The sequence below is a fragment of the Hordeum vulgare genome, chromosome 2H, assembly GCF_904849725.1.
Source record: "Hordeum vulgare subsp. vulgare chromosome 2H, MorexV3_pseudomolecules_assembly, whole genome shotgun sequence".
Taxonomy (NCBI): Eukaryota; Viridiplantae; Streptophyta; class Magnoliopsida; order Poales; family Poaceae; genus Hordeum; species Hordeum vulgare.
The window spans coordinates 881,177-900,451 of record NC_058519.1 but is presented as its reverse complement, the minus strand read 5'-3'; positions in this window follow the sequence as shown (position 1 = coordinate 900,451).

Genomic DNA, 19,275 nt, shown 5'->3' with positions numbered 1-19,275 from the left:
CACCTCCATACACGAGAAACATCTCCTTAGTCCTTTTCAGGTACTTCAGGATATTCTTGACCGTTGTCGAGTGATCCACTCCTGGATTACTCTGGAACCTACCTGCCATACTTATGGCCAGGCTAACATCCGGTCTAGTGCACAGCATTGCATACATGATAGAACCTATGGCTGAAGCATAGGGGACGGAGCGCATATGCTCTCTATCTTCATCAGTTGCTGGGCACTGAGTCTTACTCAATCCCGTACCTTGTAAAACTGGCAAGAACCCTTTCTTGGACTGTTCCATTTTGAACCTCTTCAAAACTTTATCAAGGTATGTGCTTTGTGAAAGTCCTATTAGGCGTTTTGATCTATCCCTATAGATCTTAATGCCTAGAATGTAAGCAGCTTCTCCTAGGTCCTTCATAGAGAAACTTTTATTCAAGTAACCTTTTATGCTCTCCAAAAACTCTACGTTGTTTCCAATCAGTAATATGTCATCCACATATAATATTAGAAACGCCACAGAGCTCCCACTCACTTTCTTGTAAATACAAGATTCTCCAACCACTTGTATAAACCCAAATGCTTTGATCACCTCATCAAAACGTTTGTTCCAACTCCGAGATGCTTGCACCAGTCCATAAATGGATCGTTGGAGCTTGCACACCTTGTTAGTATTCTTAGGATCGACAAAACCTTCGGGTTGTATCATATACAACTCTTCCTTAAGGAAACCGTTAAGGAACGCCGTTTTGACATCCATCTGCCAGATTTCATAATCGAAAAATGCAGCTATTGCTAACATGATTCTGACGGACTTAAGCATCGCTACGGGTGAGAATGTCTCATCGTAGTCAATTCCTTGAACTTGTGAAAAACCCTTTGCCACAAGTCGAGCTTTATAAACGGTCACATTGCCGTCAGCGTCCGTCTTCCTCTTAAAGATCCATTTGTTCTGAATAGCCTTGCGACCCTCAGGTAGTACCTCCAAAGTCCACACTTTGTTCTCATACATGGATCCTATCTCGGATTTCATGGCTTCTAGCCATTTGTTGGAATCTGGGCCCACCATTGCTTCTTCATAATTTGCAGGTTCGTTGTTGTCTAACAACATGATTGATAAGACGGGATTACCGTACCACTCTGGAGGAGCACGTGATCTCGTCGACCTGCGTGGTTCGACAGAAACTTGAACTGGAGTTTCATGATCATCATCATTAACTTCCTCCTCAACCGGCGTTGCAACGACAGAGGTTTCCCCTTGCCCTGCGCCACCATCCAGAGGGATGAGAGGTTCGACAACCTCGTCAAGTTCTATCTTCCTCCCACTCAATTCTCTCGAGAGAAACTCCTTCTCGAGAAAAGCTCCGTTTTTAGCAACAAACACTTTGCCCTCGGATTTGAGATAGAAGGTGTACCCAACTGTCTCTTTTGGGTAACCTATGAAGACGCACTTTTCCGCTTTGGGTTCCAGCTTTTCAAGCTGAAGCTTTTTGACATAAGCATCACATCCCCAAACTTTAAGAAACGACAACTTTGGTCTTTAGCCATTCCACAGTTCGTATGGTGTCGTCTCAACGGATTTTGATGGTGCCCTATTTAAAGTGAATGCAGCTGTTTCTAATGCATAACCCCAAAACGATAACGGCAAATCAGTAAGAGACATCATAGATCGCACCATCTCTAATAGAGTACGATTTGAACGTTCGGACACACCATTACGCTGTGGTGTTCCAGGCGGGGTTAACTATGAAACAATTCCACATTGTCTTAAGTGAGTACCAAACTCGAAACTCAGATATTCACCCCCACGATCAGACCGTAGGAACTTGATCTTCTTGTTACGATGATTTTCCACTTCACTCTGAAATTGCTTGAACTTTTCAAATGTTTCAGACTTGTGCTTCATCAAGTAGACATAACCATATCTACTCAAATCGTCAGTGAAGCTGAGAAAATAACGATATCCGCCGCGTGCCTCCACACTCATCGGACCACACACATCGGTATGTATGATTTCCAACAAGTCACTTGCACGCTCCATTGTTCCGGAGAACGGAGTCTTAGTCATCTTGCCCATGAGGCATGGTTCGCACGTGTCAAGTGAATCAAAGTCAAGTGACTCCAAAAGTCCATCAGCATGGAGTTTCTTCATGCGCTTTACACCAATATGGCGCTATCATTGTTAACTCTAACTCTTTTGGTCTCAATGTTATGTATATGCGTATCGCTATCAAGATTCAATATGAACAATCCTCTCACATTCGGTGCATGACCATAAAAGATGTTACTCATAGAAATAGAACAACCATTATTCTCTGACTTAAAAGAGTAACCGTCTCGCAATAAACAAGATCCAGATATAATGTTCATGCTCAACGCAGGCACTAAATAACAATGATTTAAGTTCATCACTAATCCTGACGGTAAACGAAGTGACACTGTGCCGACGGCGATTGCATCAACCTTGGAACCATTTCCTACGCGCATCGTCACTTCATCTTTCGCCAGCCTTCGCCTATTCCGCAGTTCCTGTTTCGAGTTGCAAATATGAGCAACAGAACCGGTATCGAATACCCAGGCACTACTACGAGAGCCGGTTAAGTACACATCAATAACATGTATATCAAATATACCTGATTTTTCTTTGCCCGCCTTCTTGTCTGCCAGATACTTGGGGCAATTGCGCTTCGAGTGACCCATACCCTTGCAATAGTAACACTCTGTTTCAGGCTTAGGTCTAGCTTTGGGTTTCTTCGGCGGATTGGCAACAGGCTTGCCGCTCTTCTTCGAATTACCCTTCTTCCCTTTGCCATTTCTCTTGAAACTAGTGGTCTTATTCACCATCAACACTTGATGCTCTTTACGGAGTTCAGACTCTGCGACTTTCAACATCGCAAACAACTCGCCGGGTGACTTGTTCATCCCTTGCATGTTGCAGTGATTGAAGGATTCTGTCAGTGATAGCCTCTTGCGGGAGTTCAATCCCCAGCTCAGCTAGACGGTTTGAGTACCCAGACATTTTGAGCACATGTTCACTGACAGACGAGTTTTCCTCCATCTTGCAAGCATAGAATTTATCGGAGGTCTCATACCTCTCGATCCGGGCGTTCTTCTGAAAGATAAACTTCAACTCCTGGAACATCTCAAATGCTCCATGACGCTCAAAGTGACGTTGAAGTCCCGGTTCTAAGCCATACAAGACTGCACATTGAACTATTGAGTAGTCCTCCTTACGTGCTAACCAAGCGTTCTTAACATCCTGATCAGCCGTAGCGGGTGGTTCATCTCCTAGCACAGCATTAAGGACATAGTCCTTCTTCCTAGCTTGTAAAATTAGCTTAAGATTACGAGCCCAGTCTACAAAGTTGCTTCCATCATCTTTCAACTTAGCTTTCTCTAGGAACGTATTAAAATTCAGGATGACTGTCGCGTGAGCCATGATCTACAACACAAATATATTCAAAGTGGACTTAGACTATGTTCAAGATAATTAGAGTTCAACTTAATCAAATTATTTGCTAAACTCCCACTCAAAAAGTACATCTCTCTAGTCATTTGAGTGGTTCATGATCCACCTACACTATCTCAAGTCCGATCATCACGTGAGTTGAGAATAGTTTCAGTGGTAAGCATCCCTATGCTAATCACATCATCTATATGATTCATGATCGACCTTTCGGTCTCATGTGTTCCGAGGCCATGTCTGCACATGCTAGGCTCGTCAAGCTTAACCCGAGTGTTCCGCGTGCGCAACTGTTTTGCACCCGTTGTATGTGAACGTTGAGTCTATCACACCCGATCATCACGTGGTGTCTCGAAACGACGAACTGTAGCAACGGTGCATAGTCGGGGAGAACACAATTTCGTCTTGAAATTTTAGTGAGAGATCACCTCATAATGCTACCGTCGTTCTAAGCAAAATAAGGTGCATAAAAGGATTAACATCACATGCAATTCATAAGTGACATGATATGGCCATCATCACGTGCTTCTTGATCTCCATCACCAAAGCACCGGCACGATCTTCTTGTCACCGGCGCCACACCATGATCATCCATCAACGTGTTGCCATCGGGGTTGTCGTGCTACTCATGCTATTACTACTAAAGCTACATCCTAGCAAAATAGTAAACGCATCTGCAAGCACAAACGTTAGTATAAAGACAACCCTATGGCTCCTGCCGGTTGCCGTACCATCGACGTGCAAGTCGATATTTTCTATTACAACATGATCATCTCATACATCCAATATATCACATCACATCGTTGGCCATATCACATCACAAGCATACCCTGCAAAAACAAGTTAGACGTCCTCTAATTTTGTTGTTGCATGTTTTACGTGGTGACCAAGGGTATCTAGTAGGATCGCATCTTACTTACGCAAACACCACAACGGAGATATATGAGTTGCTATTTAACCTCATCCAAGGACCTCCTCGGTCAAATCCGATTCAACTAAAGTTGGAGAAACCGACACTTGCCAGTCATCTTTGAGCAACGGGGTTACTCGTAACGATGAAACCAGTCTCTCGTAAGCGTACGAGTAATGTCGGTCCAAGCCGCTTCAATCCAACAATACCGCGGAATCAAGAAAAGACTAAGGAGGGCAGCAAAACGCACATCACCGCCCACAAAAAACTTTTGTGTTCTACTCGAAGGTGTTAGTTGAGTTATATGATCTCATGGTCATAGGAATAAATACTTGACACGCAGAAAACAGTAGCAACAAAATGACACGATCAACATGCTACGTCTATTAGTTTGGGTCTAGTCCATCACGTGATTCTCCTAATGACGTGATCCAGTTATCAAGCAACAACATCTTGTTCATAATCAGAAGACACTGACTATCTTTGATCAACTGGCTAGCCAACTAGAGGCTTGCTAGGGACGGTGTTTTGTCTATGTATCCACACATGTAAATGAGTCTTCATTCAATACAATTATAGCATGGATAATAAACGATTATCTTGATACAGGAATTATAATAATAACTATATTTATTATTGCCTCTAGGGCATAATTCCAACACTACCATCATCTTTCAGCTTGTTTTCTCTAAGAATGCGTTGAAATTGAGGTTGACGTTGGCCATCTACAATATTTATAAAGACAACTTTTAGACTAAGTTCATGACAATTAAGTTCATTTAATAAAATTAAGTATGAACTCCCACTTAAATCGACATCCCTCTAGTCATCTAAGTGATACATGATCCATGTTAACTAACCCGTGTCCGATCATCACGTGAGACGGACTAGTCACCATGGTGAGCAACTTCATGATGATCGTATTCAACCATACGACTCATGTTCAACCTTTCGGTCTCTTGTATTCGAGGTCATGTCTGTACATGCTAAGCTCGTTATATGCGAACGTTAGAATCTATCACAATCGATCGTAGTCAACCTAGGTGTTTCGCGTGTGTAAATCTGGCTTACACCCGTTGTATGCGAACGTTAGAATCTATCACACCCGATCATCACGTGGTGCTTCGAGACAACGATCCTTCACAACGGTGCACACTTAGGGGAATACGTTCTCGAAATTTTAAGAGGGATCATCTTATTATGCTACCGTCGTTCTAAGCAATAAGATGAAAAAACATGATAAACATCACAATGCAATCATATAGTGACATGATATGGCCATTATCATCTTTGCTCTTTCGATCTCCATCTTCAGGCAGCGCATGATCATCATCGTCACCGGCGTGACACCATGATCTCCATCATCATGATCTCCATCATCGTGTCTCCGTGAAGTCGTCACGCCAACTACTACTATCACTACTACTATAGCTAACCATTAGCAATGAAGTAAAACTAGTAAGCACATGGCGTTCCATCTCATACAATAAATTAAGACAACTCCTATGGCTCCTGCCGGTTGTCATACTCATCGACATGCAAGTCGTGAAACCTATTACAATAACATGATCATCTCATACATCATACATGCAACATCACAACTTTGGCCATATCACATCACAGGTCGAACCCTGCAAAAACAAGTTAGACGTCCTCTAATTGTTGTTGCAAGTTTTACGTGCCTGATTTGGATTTCTAGCAAGAACACTTTCTTACCTATGTGACAGCCACAACGATGATATGCCAAAACTATTTACCCTTCATAAGGACCCTTTTCATCAAATCCAATCCGACTAGAGTAGGAGAGACATACACCCGCTAGCCACCTTTATGCACAGTGTGCATGTCAGTCGGTGGAGACAGTCTCACGTAAGCGTACGTGTAATGTCGGTCCGGGCCGCTTCATCCCACAATACCGCTGTTGGGTAACGTAGCATAAATTCAAAAAAAATCCTACGCATATTCAGATCTTCCTATGGAGAGACCAGCAATGAGAGAGGGGTGAGAGCATCTTCATACCTTTGAAGATCGCTAAGCGGAAGCGTTACTAGAATGCGGTTGATGGAGTCGTACTCGCGGTGATTGAAATCGCGGTGTGATTCCGATCTAGTGCCAAACTATGGGACCTCCGTGTTCAACACACATGCAGCCCGGTGATGTCTCCCGCACCTTGATCCAGCAAGGAGGAGGGAGAGGTTGGGGAAGAACTCCAGCAACACGACGGCATGGTGTCGATGGAGAGACGAGGTCTCCCGGCAGGGCTTCGCCAAGCACCGGGAGAGAGGAGGAGAAAGAAGGGAAGGGCTGCACCGAGGGAGAGGGAAAAGTGTGTCTCCAACAGCCCCAAAACCCCCCACTATTTATAGGAGGAGGGGAGGGGGTGCGCCACCCCTAGGGTTCCCCCCTAGGTGGTGCGGCAGCCCAGATGGGAGAGGGGGCGGCGGCCAGGGCAGGTGTCGTGGTAACGATTCCGACAATTGAAATGGGGTAGGATAACGAAGCATGATCTATCAAAATGCACATGGGTGACACGGTGGTTTTAGCGAGTTCAGGCCTCTCACAGTGGAGATAACAACCCTACGTCTCGTGCTCCGGAGAGGCTTTATTTTATCTGTCATGGACATGAGTTACATGGTATAGAGAGAACCAGAGCTCCAGGGAAAGAATGAGCCTGCCGGGGGAGAAGAAAAACCCTCCTCTAAGCTATTTGGTGGGGGTGGCTTATATAGAGTGTGTCACCCCCTCACCTCCTATGTTACAAGATGGAGCATTAGTGCCATGATGACAACCCACTATGAAACCTCCACTATGAGTATGATGCTTCGACTACCCTGTTGGTCTTCGCATATCCGAGTGAGACATATGGCCGAGTCGTTTACCGTCGTCCGAGTGGATAATGTGTACTTGTCCGAGTGGATCCATACCGAGTGGATTAGATGTTGTCGCGATCCAGCCAGAATTTCCCTTGTAGTCCTAATAATGAGGTGCCCTTGGGTAGGACATATAGGTCAGGCCTATGACCTTACCCTAGGGCTGTATCCCCGTCATTAGCCCCCGAATGGATCAGGGTCCGAGTGGTGAAGGTGCCAATGTAAATCTTGTAGCAGCAGACCGAACTTGAACGTGCTTCAGGGCCTTACAGAACTGTGCGTCGATTGAAGTATCCATCATTCGCCCTGATCGATTTTGCTGAGTAGTATGTTCGAGTGAACTTGAGAATTGAAGTAGATCCGAGTGACCAACATGATCTTGAGACTCTAAATGATTGTTGGTAGTCGGTTGGAGTCTGTTGAATCTGTTGAACTTGAATGTTGTTGCTGGACCTGACCAAGCAGAATGTTTTTTTGTATTTCTCTTCCTGTGGGGGCACGCTCAGTGCACCCACTGGGTGTAGTCCCCGAGCCTCTGTCAGACTAGATGAGTCTAGCAGAGGGTTTAAGATTTCCAGCGCTTGTCATGTTGAATGTTTGTTGAATCTGTATTATATGATTTCTGGATCAAAGTCAAGTCTCCGAGTGTATTTTTTAACTTAGGCGATACGGGGTCGCAGCTAAGTTCCTTAGTGTGGAGTGTATCTGTACCCGGAGTAGTTTTTAACTTAGGTGATACGGAGTCGCAGCTAAGTCCCCGAGTGTGGAGCATATCCGCACTCGGAGTAGTTTTTAACTTAGGCGATACAGAGTCGCAGCTAAGTCTCTGAGTGTGGAGCATGTCCGCACTCAGAGCTGTTATTAACTTAGGCAATACAGACTCGCAGCTAAGTTCTCGAGTATGGAGCGTGTCCGTACTTGGAGTAGTTTTCACTTAGGCGATACGGAGTCGTAGCTAAGCCCCCGAGTGTGGAGCGTGTCCGTACTCGGAGTAGTTTTTAACTTAAGCGATACGGAGTTGCAGCTAAGCCCCGAGTGTGGAGCGTGTCCATACTCGGAGTTGTTTTAACTTAGGCGATACGGAGTCGCAGCTAAGTTCCCGAGTGTGGAGCGTGTCCGTACTCGTACTAGTTTTAACTTAGGCGATACGGAGTCGCAGCTAAGTTCCCGAGTGTGGAGCGTGTCCGTACTCGAAGTAGTTTTAACTTAGGCGATACTGAATTGCAGCTAAGCCGAGCGGTGGCGCGCGGGGCGTACGAGTGATGAAGACGTGCCACACGGAGTGGCGATGCGTGGGGCATCCGAGTGAGGTAGACAAGTCCGACTGAGTGGCAACGCGCGGGGCGTCCAAGTGATGTATGTCGAGGAGGCGTCCGACCCACTGACGGCACGCGGGGCGGCCGTGTCCACTACGTCATCGAAGGGGCTTCCGTACACGTGAAAACGTACAAATGATTGTGGCGGCGACTGAGCCTGAGTAGCGACGAGGATGGCACACGGATGCGTCGAGTGATCGCGTAACCTGTGTATGAAAAATATCACAAGCCAGCATAAAAATTTATCAAAGTAATTTGGTCTTTTCTGAAATAGTTTGTGAAATAACACCCATAGACACCCACTGGGTGTGTCAGGTGCTTGCTGGTTCAGAACAAGCAAGAGTTTAAAAGGGGGGAGGATCGGACTGAACTCGTTTGAGTTTTGGATCCAAATAAAGCGGAGTGAAGTGTTCCGACATGAAAATAACCAATCAAGTGCAGAGGTACACTCGGTGGTGTGGCCTTCGAGTAAACATCATGTGTGACTTAATTACATTCGGTAATGTGGAAATAACTATTTAATTTAATGCAGTATGTGAAGAATGACTTAGCTGTCTGACATTGCGCGGGCGGTCGAGCAGGCGAAGTAGACACGCCCGACTGAGTGGTGATGCATGGGGCGGCCAAGTGACGAAGACCTGTCTTGTCGAGTGGCAAAGTGCGGAGTCGTCGGGTGATGACGACGCGTCCAACAGAGTGACGATGACGTGTCTCGCCGAGCGGTGATGTGCGGAGCTGCCGAGTGATGATGATGCGTCCAGCAGAGTGAAGGTGCACGGGGTGACCGAGCGATGATGGAGCGTTCAACAGAGTGACGGCGCGCGGGACGGCCGTGTGACGATGGCGTGTCTTGCCCAGTGGTGATGCGCGGAGCTGCCGAGTGATGACGACGTGTCCAACAGAGTGACGGTGCGCGGGGCGACCGAGTGACGATGGAGCGTTCAGCCGAGTGACGGCGCGCGGGGCGGCCGTATGACGATGGCATGTCTCGCCGAGTGGCGATGCGCAGAGCTGTCGAATGATGGCGACGCGTTCAACAGCGTGATGGCGCGCGGGGCGGCCGAGTGACGACAAAGCGTTCAGTAGAGTGACGTTGCACGGAGCTGCCGAGTGACGAACGAGCATCCAGCCGAGTGATGATATGCGGAGCGACCGAGCGACGAAGGAGCGTCTCGCCGAGTGGCTGCTTTCCTTCAAAAGATCCATCCAATGACCTTGCCACTTTTTCATGTAAAGGCTCGATTAAATGCTGAGTGGTTATGCATGGTTAGCCATGCACACATGCATGCATGCAACCAATGATTGATGCAAAAATAGCGTAAGTAGTGAAAACGCGCGCTTTGGCCGCCATTATTAGGAAACTGACGCTGGAAAACCCACTAATTGACCGCTTAATGAGGCGGTCAATTAACTCCTCGGAAGAGTTATGAGGCCCATGTCCTTCCTTCCGTTACTTTTCATGCATGCGGTGAATCAATAAAATGGATGTTAGACAAAATTGACCAGCAACGTGGGAGCACCGGTGGGCTGCTCGTGTGCGTCCAATGCATAGCTCGAGCGACTGCGAGGTCATTTCCCTCGATCCCGAACAACATCGGGATTTGAGGAAGACGCCGGAGGAGGTGCCCTGCATGGGAGTTGTGGGCCGGCGTAGCCAACGGCGAGACCGCCACGAACTCCGGTGGTCATGTTTCTGTTCGGGGAGTCGGAGCTGCACGCAGGTCGGAGTCGTGCCTCGACGTCCGCGGAGCTGGGCCGAGGAACCAGCTCGCTTTCACGGTCGCCCGTGTGTGGGTGCTTGGCGACGACAGTGTATATGAGGCCGAAGATGACGACGGGCGCGCGTCAGCGCTTCTTCATCCGGCTACCAACTGGAACAAAGGAAGGCAATCCATTTTGTATGAACCCGTATGCATACAAAAGAAAAGCAAACCGTCATCAAATCATTGTTTGATTGTAAAAAAAAGACAAGATGAGAAGAGGAACTCCCTGATACTTAGCATTTTATTCATCCGTAGATTGTGTAATGGCCGGGACTCCCATAGTCTAATATTCGATGATGATTGTTTGATCTCCGGGAGATCATCCCAGAATAGCTTGGGTTATCCAAGATTGAAGAAAATACCATTTGCATCATGGCTCGATAGACGCGATGCCCCATGGTGGGCGCCAAATGTCGTGGTAACGATTCCGACAATAGAAAGGGGGTAGGATAACGGAGCATGATCTATCAAGATACACATGGGTGACACGGTGGTTTTAGCGAGTTCAGGCCTCTCACAGTGGAGATAACAACGCTACGTCTCGTGCTCCGGAGAGGCTTTGTTTTATCTCTCATGGACATGAGTTACATGGTATAGAGAGAGCCAGAGCTCCAGGGAAAGAATGAGCCCGCCGGGGGAGAAGAAAAACCCTCCCCTAAGCTATGTGGTGGGGGTGGCTTATATAGAGTGCGTCACCCCCTCACCTCCTATGTTACAAGATGGAGCATTAGTGCCATGATGAGAACCCACTATGAAACCTCCACTATGAGTATGATGCTTCGACTACCCTGTTGGTCTTCGCATGTCCGAGTGAGACATATGGCCGAGTGGTTTACCGTCGTCCGAGTGGATAGTGGGTACTTGTTCGAGTGGATCCATACCGAGTGGATTAGATGTTGTCGCGATCCAGCCAGAATTTCCCTTGTAGTCCTAATAATGAGGTGCCCTTGGGTAGGACATATAGGTCAGGCCTATGACCCTACCCTAGGGCTGTATCCCCGTCAGCAGGGAAAGGGGGGTGCGCCCTAGGTGGGCCTTGGGCCTACCCTGCGCCTACGGTTCCACCCCCCCCCCCTTCCCTCTCTGGTGCGCATGGGCTGGGTGTGGGGGGCGCACCAGCCCACCTAGGGGCTGGTTCCCTCCTGCACTTGGCTCATGTAGCCCTCCGGGGCTTGTGGCCCCTCCCGGTGGTCCTCCGGAACCCTTCCGGTGGTCCCGGCACTTTGCCGGTGGTGCCCGAAACATTTCCGGTGTCCAAACCCATCCATCCTATATATCAATCTTTACCATTCCGGAGCTCCTCGTGACGTCCGGGATCTCATACGGCACTCCGAACAACTTTCGATAACCTCATATAACAATTCCCTATAACCCTAGCGTCATCGAACCTTAAGTGTGTAGACCCTACAGGTTCGGGAGACAGGCAGACATGACCGAGACACCTCTCCGGCCAATAACCATTAGCGGGGTCTGGATACCCATGGTGGCTCCCACTTGCTCCACGATGATCTCATTGGATGAACCACGATGTCAAGGATTCAATCAATCATGTATACAATTCCCTTTGTCTGTCGGCATAGAACTTGCCCAAGATTCGATCGTCGGTATACATATACCTTGTTCAATCTTGTTACCGGTAAGTCTCTTTACTCGTTCCGTAGCACGTCATCGTGTGACTAACTCCTTAGTCACATTGAGCTCATGATGATGTTCTACCGAGTGGGCCCAGATATACCTCTCCATCACATGAAGTGACAAATCCCGATCTCGATTCGTACCAACCCAACAGACACTTTCGGAGATACGCGTAGTGCACCTTTATAGTCACCCAGTTACGTTGTAACGTTTGATACACCCAAAGTACTCCTACGGTATCCGGGAGTTGCACAATGTCACGGTCGAAGGAAAAGATACTTAACATTGGAAAAGATTTAGCATACGAACAATAAGATCTAGTGCAACGCTTAGGATTGGGTCTTGTCCATCACATCATTCTCCCAATGATGTGATCCCGTTATAAATGACATCTAATGCCTATGATCAGGAAACCATGATCATCTATTGACTAACGAGCTAGCCAACTAGAGGCTTGCTAGGGACACAGTGTGAACTATTTATTCACACATGTATTACTGTTTCCTGTTAATACAATTATAGCATAAACAATAGACGATTATCATGAACAAGGAAATATGATAATAACCATTTTATTATTGCCTCTAGGGCATATTTCCAACAGTTGCTACTACTGCTGCTTGCTTTCGTTGCTACTTGCTACTGCTGTCACTACTGTTGTTCCTTGCCACTGCTATTGCTCGTTACACTGTCGTTACTCGCTACTTTGTTGTTACTAATGTGCTTGCAGATACTAATCTTTCAGGTGTGCTTGAATCTGACAAATTCAGCTGCTAATACTTGAGAGTATACTATCACCTCCCGACTGGTAAACCAACAAATTGGGTCGAATAATCTACCCTCAAAAACTGTTGCGAACCCACGCGCTGGTGGGCCATCAACAACATTCTTCCAGTTTCATTGTCGGGGAGTGCTAGCAGCATCTTCTGGTGCCGTTGCAGGAGAAGGATCGTTGTCATAAGCATTCGTCTAGCTAACACGAGAGATTGCAGGATCAGCACTTTTCTGGCGCCATTGCCGGGGAAGCACAGCTGACGTCAGCATTTTTCTGGCGCCGTTGCCGGGGAGGTATTGCTATATTCTCTGAGTCACTTGGGATTTATATCTGCTGATCACTATGAAGAATCTGAAGGATCCGAAGACCAAAGTCTTGCTCTCAACTACGAAGGGAGGTAAGGAATTGCCATCTAGCTCTGCACTTGATTCACCTTCAGTTATGAGTAAGTTTGCGACATCACCTCCTGCTAGAAATCTTGATATGTCGCCTGTGCTTTATGATGCTTATGATGCTACTGCTAGAGATTCTATGCTTGATACTGCTTTGCCTGATGATGCTAGAGATGCTATTTTGCCTGATGATGCTATGCTTGATACTACTTTTCCTGATGATGCTAGAGATGCTATTTTGCCTGATGATGATATGCTTGATACTGCTAGAGATACTCATTTGCCTGATGTTCCACTAGGAGTGTTCCTTGATGCTCATGTTGCTAGAGTTACTGCCAATGCTCGTGATGCTTCTGAAACTGCCGATACTATTGAGATAGAACATGCTTTTGCTCCTGTTAGATCTAGCTCTCCTAGATATGAATTGCCTGATATACCTGAGGGTTACGTTATGGAGGGAGAGATAGCTGAGGATTTTCTTGCGTGTAAGGATGCCTATGACGCTGAGAAATTACTTCTCAAGTGGAAGGAAAAATCTCGGGAAGCTAGGATGAAAAATGACCCGAAGTTTGCCACTTCACCTATCTTTGTCACCGATAAGGATTATGAATTCTCTGTCGACCCTGAGATAATCTCTCTAGTCAAATCTGATCCTTTTCACGGTTATGAGTCTGAGACGGTCATAGCCCATCTCGCCAAACTATCCGAAATAGCCAACCTCTTCACTAATGAGGAGAAGATCCGCCACTACTATATCCTTAAGTTGTTTCCTTTCTCTCTAAAGGATGACGCTAAAGTCTGGTTCACCTCTCTTGCTCTTGGTTGTGTGCGTAGTCCCCAGGAGATGGTCTATTACTTCTGTGAGAAATATTTCCCTGCCCATAAGAAGCAAGTTGCCTTGCAGGAAATATACAACTTTGCTCAACTCCAAGAAGAGAGTCTTCCACAAGCTTGGGGGAGGCTCATCCAGCTACAGAATGCTTTGCCTGATCACCCTCTTAAGAAGAACGAGATACTTGATATCCTCTATAACGGACTTACCGATGCCTCTAGAGACCACCTAGATAGTTGTGTCGGTTGTGTTTTTAGGGAACGAACTGTAGAACAAGCTGAGACCCTACTGAATAACCTCTTGATCAACGATAATGCTTGGACTATTCCCGAACCACCTCCTAAGCCAACTCCTAAGAAAAGAGGTATTCTATTCCTCAGTCCCGAAGATATGCAAGAAGCCAAGAAATCTATGCTAGAGAAAGGCATTAGATCTGAAGATGTCAAAAATCTACCACCTATCGAAGAGATCCATGGTCTCGATAACCCGATACACGTAGTATAAGTGAATTCTCTGCGTAGGTTTGATGAGAGTGATATTCCTTTTGATAAACCTGCTAGACTATGCTTTGATGAATTTGACAACTTTGTTGCCAAACAACAGAGTTTCAATGATTATGTTAGCACACATTTGGAACAAAGTGCTCGTATGCTTAGCCATTTAAGTGCTTGTGTAGACAGAAATGTCAATGCTCTGAAGCTTCACAGTAAACATGCCTCTATGATCACTACTCAGGTAGAACAAGTACTTAAAGCTCAGAATGACTTGCTCAATGAATTAAATGACAACTCTGTCAGAGTCATTACTAGAGGAGGCAAAATGACTCAAGAACCTTTGTATCCTGAAGGTCATCCTAAGAGAATTGATCAAGATTCTCAAGGAATCAATGCTGATACACCTAGTCATCCTAAGGAGAAGAAGAAGGATGATAGAAACCTACATGCCAGTTCACCAAATACTCTCACACCTGAAGAACCTAATGATATTTCTGCGTCTGATGAAGAAACACAATCTGGTGATGAACATGAACCTGGTGACAATATGGACAGTCATGTTCATAATAATGCTCAACCTAGCAATGACGAGGATGTGGGGATTGAACCTACGGTTAATCCTGATAATCCACAACCTAAGAAGTACGACAAGAATGACTTCACTGCTAGGAAGCATGGTAAAGAAAGAGAGCCATGGGTTCAGAGGCCTATGCCCTTTCCTCCTAAGCCATCCAAGAAAAAGGATGATGAGGATTTTGAGCGCTTTGTTGAGATGATAAGACCCGTCTTTCTGCAGATGCGGTTAACTGATATGCTCAAGATGTCTCTGTATGCCAAGTACATGAAAGATATCGTGACTAATAAACGGAAGATACCAGATCTTGAGATCTCCACCATGCTTGCCAACTACACTTTCAAAGGTGGAACTCCTAAGAAACTTGGTGATCCCGGAGTGCCCACTATACCTTGCTCCATTAAAGGAAACTACGTAAGAACTGCCTTATGTGACCTTGGAGCCGGTGTTAGTGTTATGCCGCTCTCTCTTTATCGTAGACTTGCATTGGATAAGTTGACGCCCACTGAAATTTCTCTACAATGGCCGACAAATCAACTTCTTTCCCTATCGGCGTTTGCGAGGATGTGCCTGTTGTGGTTGCTAACACCACTATCTTAACAGACCTTGTTATCTTGGATATTCCCGAGGATGATGCCATGGCTATCATCCTCGGAAGACCCTTTTTAAACACCGCAGGGGCTGTTATAGATTGCAACAAAGGCAATGTCACTTTCTATGTCAGCGGTAATGAGCACACAGTGCACTTTCCGAAGAAACGATATCCAGTACATTGCATCAATGCTATCAAAAAGACTTCATCGATTCTCATTGGGAGCTTTGAATGCCCTATTCCTCGTGTCAAGATGAAGTATGATTTGCTTGTTGGGGAGATACATATCCCCATTGAGGTGACTTAGTGGCTATTCGAAAATTCTCCGTTCTCTCTTGCGATTCGAGAAAGTTTTGTCATAAGGACTTGATCAACCCCATTGACGAAATTCTTTCGATGACCATGAGACGGACGAATCAAAGAGTCACATACCTCTGTTTTGAGTTTTCCTTTTCTGTTGCTTAGAAGAAAAATGATAGAATTAGTTTAGTTTTTCCCTGTTTTCTGTTTTAGCGTCCCGGAGAAAAATACCTCGAAAATAAAAGTTCTTCGATGGTCCTGAAAATTTAGTATGATTTTTTCTGGAATTTTTGAAAATTTCTGGGCCTGAGAGCTGGTTAGGGGGCCTGACCAGGGGGCCACAAGCCCCCCCCACCGCCACCTACCCCCTGGTGGCGGGGTGCAAGCTTGTGGGGCCCACAGACACCACCTCCACTCATTCCAGCTCCTAGCCTCTTCTTCCACCTCCAGAAAAAATTGTTTCGCAGCTCAAACCCGTGTTCTTGCTCATTTGGCTGCGATTTTTGATCTCCTTGCTCAAAGCACCATTCTCCGAACTGTTTTGGGGAAATTACTCTTTGGTAAGTGACTCCTCCATTGGTCCAATTAGTTTTTGCTCTAGTGCTTTATCCTTCGCGAATTCTTGCTACCTTGGTGACCCTGTTCTTGAGCTAGAAAAGTTGATTTTAGTTGGTCCCAAGTAGTTTTAGCGCGTGATACGGTCTCTAGGCACTAGTAGGAGTAGTTGCTACAAGTTGGGTTAATCTTTATTCACTTTTCTTTCGAAGTCTCTAAAAATTTCAGAATTTTTCAGAGCTAGGAAAAGGAAAAGATGAGGAGGTTCTTGAGAGGCTCTTCAAGCCGTAACCACAAGGAGGATGAGAAGAATCACCCCAAGTACGTAGTCCCTCGAGTCACAGAAGTTCGAGCGTGCGAGTGGCCAAGTGATGAATTTTTGCGCGCCGCCGGACTTTATGAAGACTTTTATTACTTGGTGAAGAACGCTAGTCTTACTGCGTTCGTTGAAGATAAGTGCCCACAATATCTCCTCCTCACCAATATTTTCGTTCAAAGCTTCAACTTTTATCCGAGGAAGAATCCTCCCATGGTTGAGTTCATGATATACGATGTCCCCCAGTGCATGACGCTGCAGAATTTTTGCAATGTATGCAAATTACCTTATGTTGGGGATATCCGTGACCCTCGTCCACGGGACTTGGAGGATTTCATTGGTTCTATTGCTGTTGGAGAGGAGAGAGGGGTGTCTCGCGCTAGAATTGCTAGCATACATTTTCCTGTGCTTCGGTACTTCTCACTATTTGGGGGAAAATGTTCGATTGGCTGTGGGGAGGCTGGATCACTTAGTTCTCCAGACCTTGCGGTTTTGCGCGAAGGCCTTTATAACGATAAGACTTATAGCTTGGGCGCTATAGTAGCTCAACGATTGAACCTGTACCGTTCTAAAGGTGTTGTCTATGGAGGTATCTATGCAACCCGTCTTGCCAGACACTTTGAGATACCCATTAGACTGGGAGAGGAAGGAGAGATGCTTCTCCCTGAGAGATATCTGGATTATGATAGCATGGTTCACCATGATTTTCTGGATAGAGATGCTAGTAGACGGATGATTTATAACCTGGTGTTTAGTCAGGGTACTCGAGAGACTATTACTTTGCCTGCTCCTTCTTTGCAAGATCTTCATGCAGGCAGGTACACTATTATGCATGCGGACATCTACGCATATTGGGGCTTGGCCCAACCACAGGCGCCCGTGCCTGAGCCGTCAGTAGAGTACCAGACGCCAGTTTATCAGTGGGAGCCAGAGGAGCTCACACAGCAGTGGCATCCACAGTCTGCTCTGGAGTATCCTGGAGCTGGTGATTTCCCACCATGGGAGTAGACCAAGCTAGGCCAAAAGCCTAAGCTTGGGGGAGTACGTGTTCTCACCGACTTTAAATTCATGCTTATGCTTTCACTTCGTTAGCCGGTGTTTACACTTTGCCACTGTATTATCCATGCTAGTTTCTTTTCGTTTTCTTGTTTTCTTGTTTTGTGTCCTTTTGAGAAAACCCAAAAAGATTTTTCTTTCTTCTTTTGCTTGTTGGGAGATTTCCCATGTAAATAGCTTTCTTTTTCTTTGTGTCAAGGTAGAAGATATTGGTTACAATGCTTAGTGATTCTTGCATGCTTACCTGTTTAGCTTTCAAAGAGCCATATTATTTTGTCTTCTCCTTTGTGTTTGCCTGCAGATTCACCTTAGTCCAATGCGCTTATTATCGTTTTCTTCGTTCGATCGTGCAAATGAAAGGCACCAATGATGATATATGATGAAGTGACTGAGACTGAAAAACTGGTATGAACTCTATGTATTTTGTTTTTGTAAATATGACTAGCTTGTCGACCCAGATTTAGCTTTGTTGTGAGAGAACCATGTTTGCAATGATAACTTAGAGATCATAGTTTCTAATGCCATGCTTATTTAGCTGAGAGCTTATAATGGTTTGTCTTGATTGCCAACATAGATTTTGAGATGACTATGATGTAGTATGATAGGATGGTATTCTCCTTTGAATGTTTCAAGTGGCTTGACTTGGCGCATGTTCATGCATGTACTTGAAACAAAATCAACATAGCCAATATGATGTTCGTATTCATGGTGATTTATATCATGTTCATGCTTGCATTCAATGTTAGTCAAACGCATTGCATCTTGATGACTGTTGTCGCTCTCTAGTTGGTCGCTTCCCAGTCTTTTGCTAGCCTTCACTTGTACTAAGCGGGAATGCTGCTTGTGCATCCACTTCCATAAACCCAAAAGTTTTTCCATGAGAGTCCACCATACCTACCTATTTGCGGTATCTACCTGCCGTTCCAAGTAAATTTGCATGTGCCACTCTCTAAACCTTCAAGAAATAATCTGTTTTGCATGCCCGAACCGCTCATGTGGCGACAGAGGGCTATTGGTATCTTCCATGCTAGGAGTGTTATCCTCGACATGTGTTTATTCACAGTCATTCATGAGAAAGGGGCCGGTATTTGGGATGCCCAGTTCCACGCTTAAATCGAAAACATAACTGTAGAACAAGACTCCCCCCGGATTGATGTTAGTATGGATGGTACCCGAGGATTCGGCTAGCCGTGGAGTGTGATTGATTGGTGGGGGGGGTTAAAACTTTACTTTTTTGTTTGGGAACCGCCTATAGCATGAGTAGCATGGAAGATATTGAGAACTCTTGGTAATTGCGTTGACAATGAAAGCATGCCACCCAAAATTATTATCTCTGTTTTCAAAGCTTGAGCTCTGGCACCACTGCAAATCAATGCTTCCCTCTGCGAAGGGACTGTCTATTTATTTTCCTGTTGAGTCATCCCTTCTTATTTAAGCACAAATT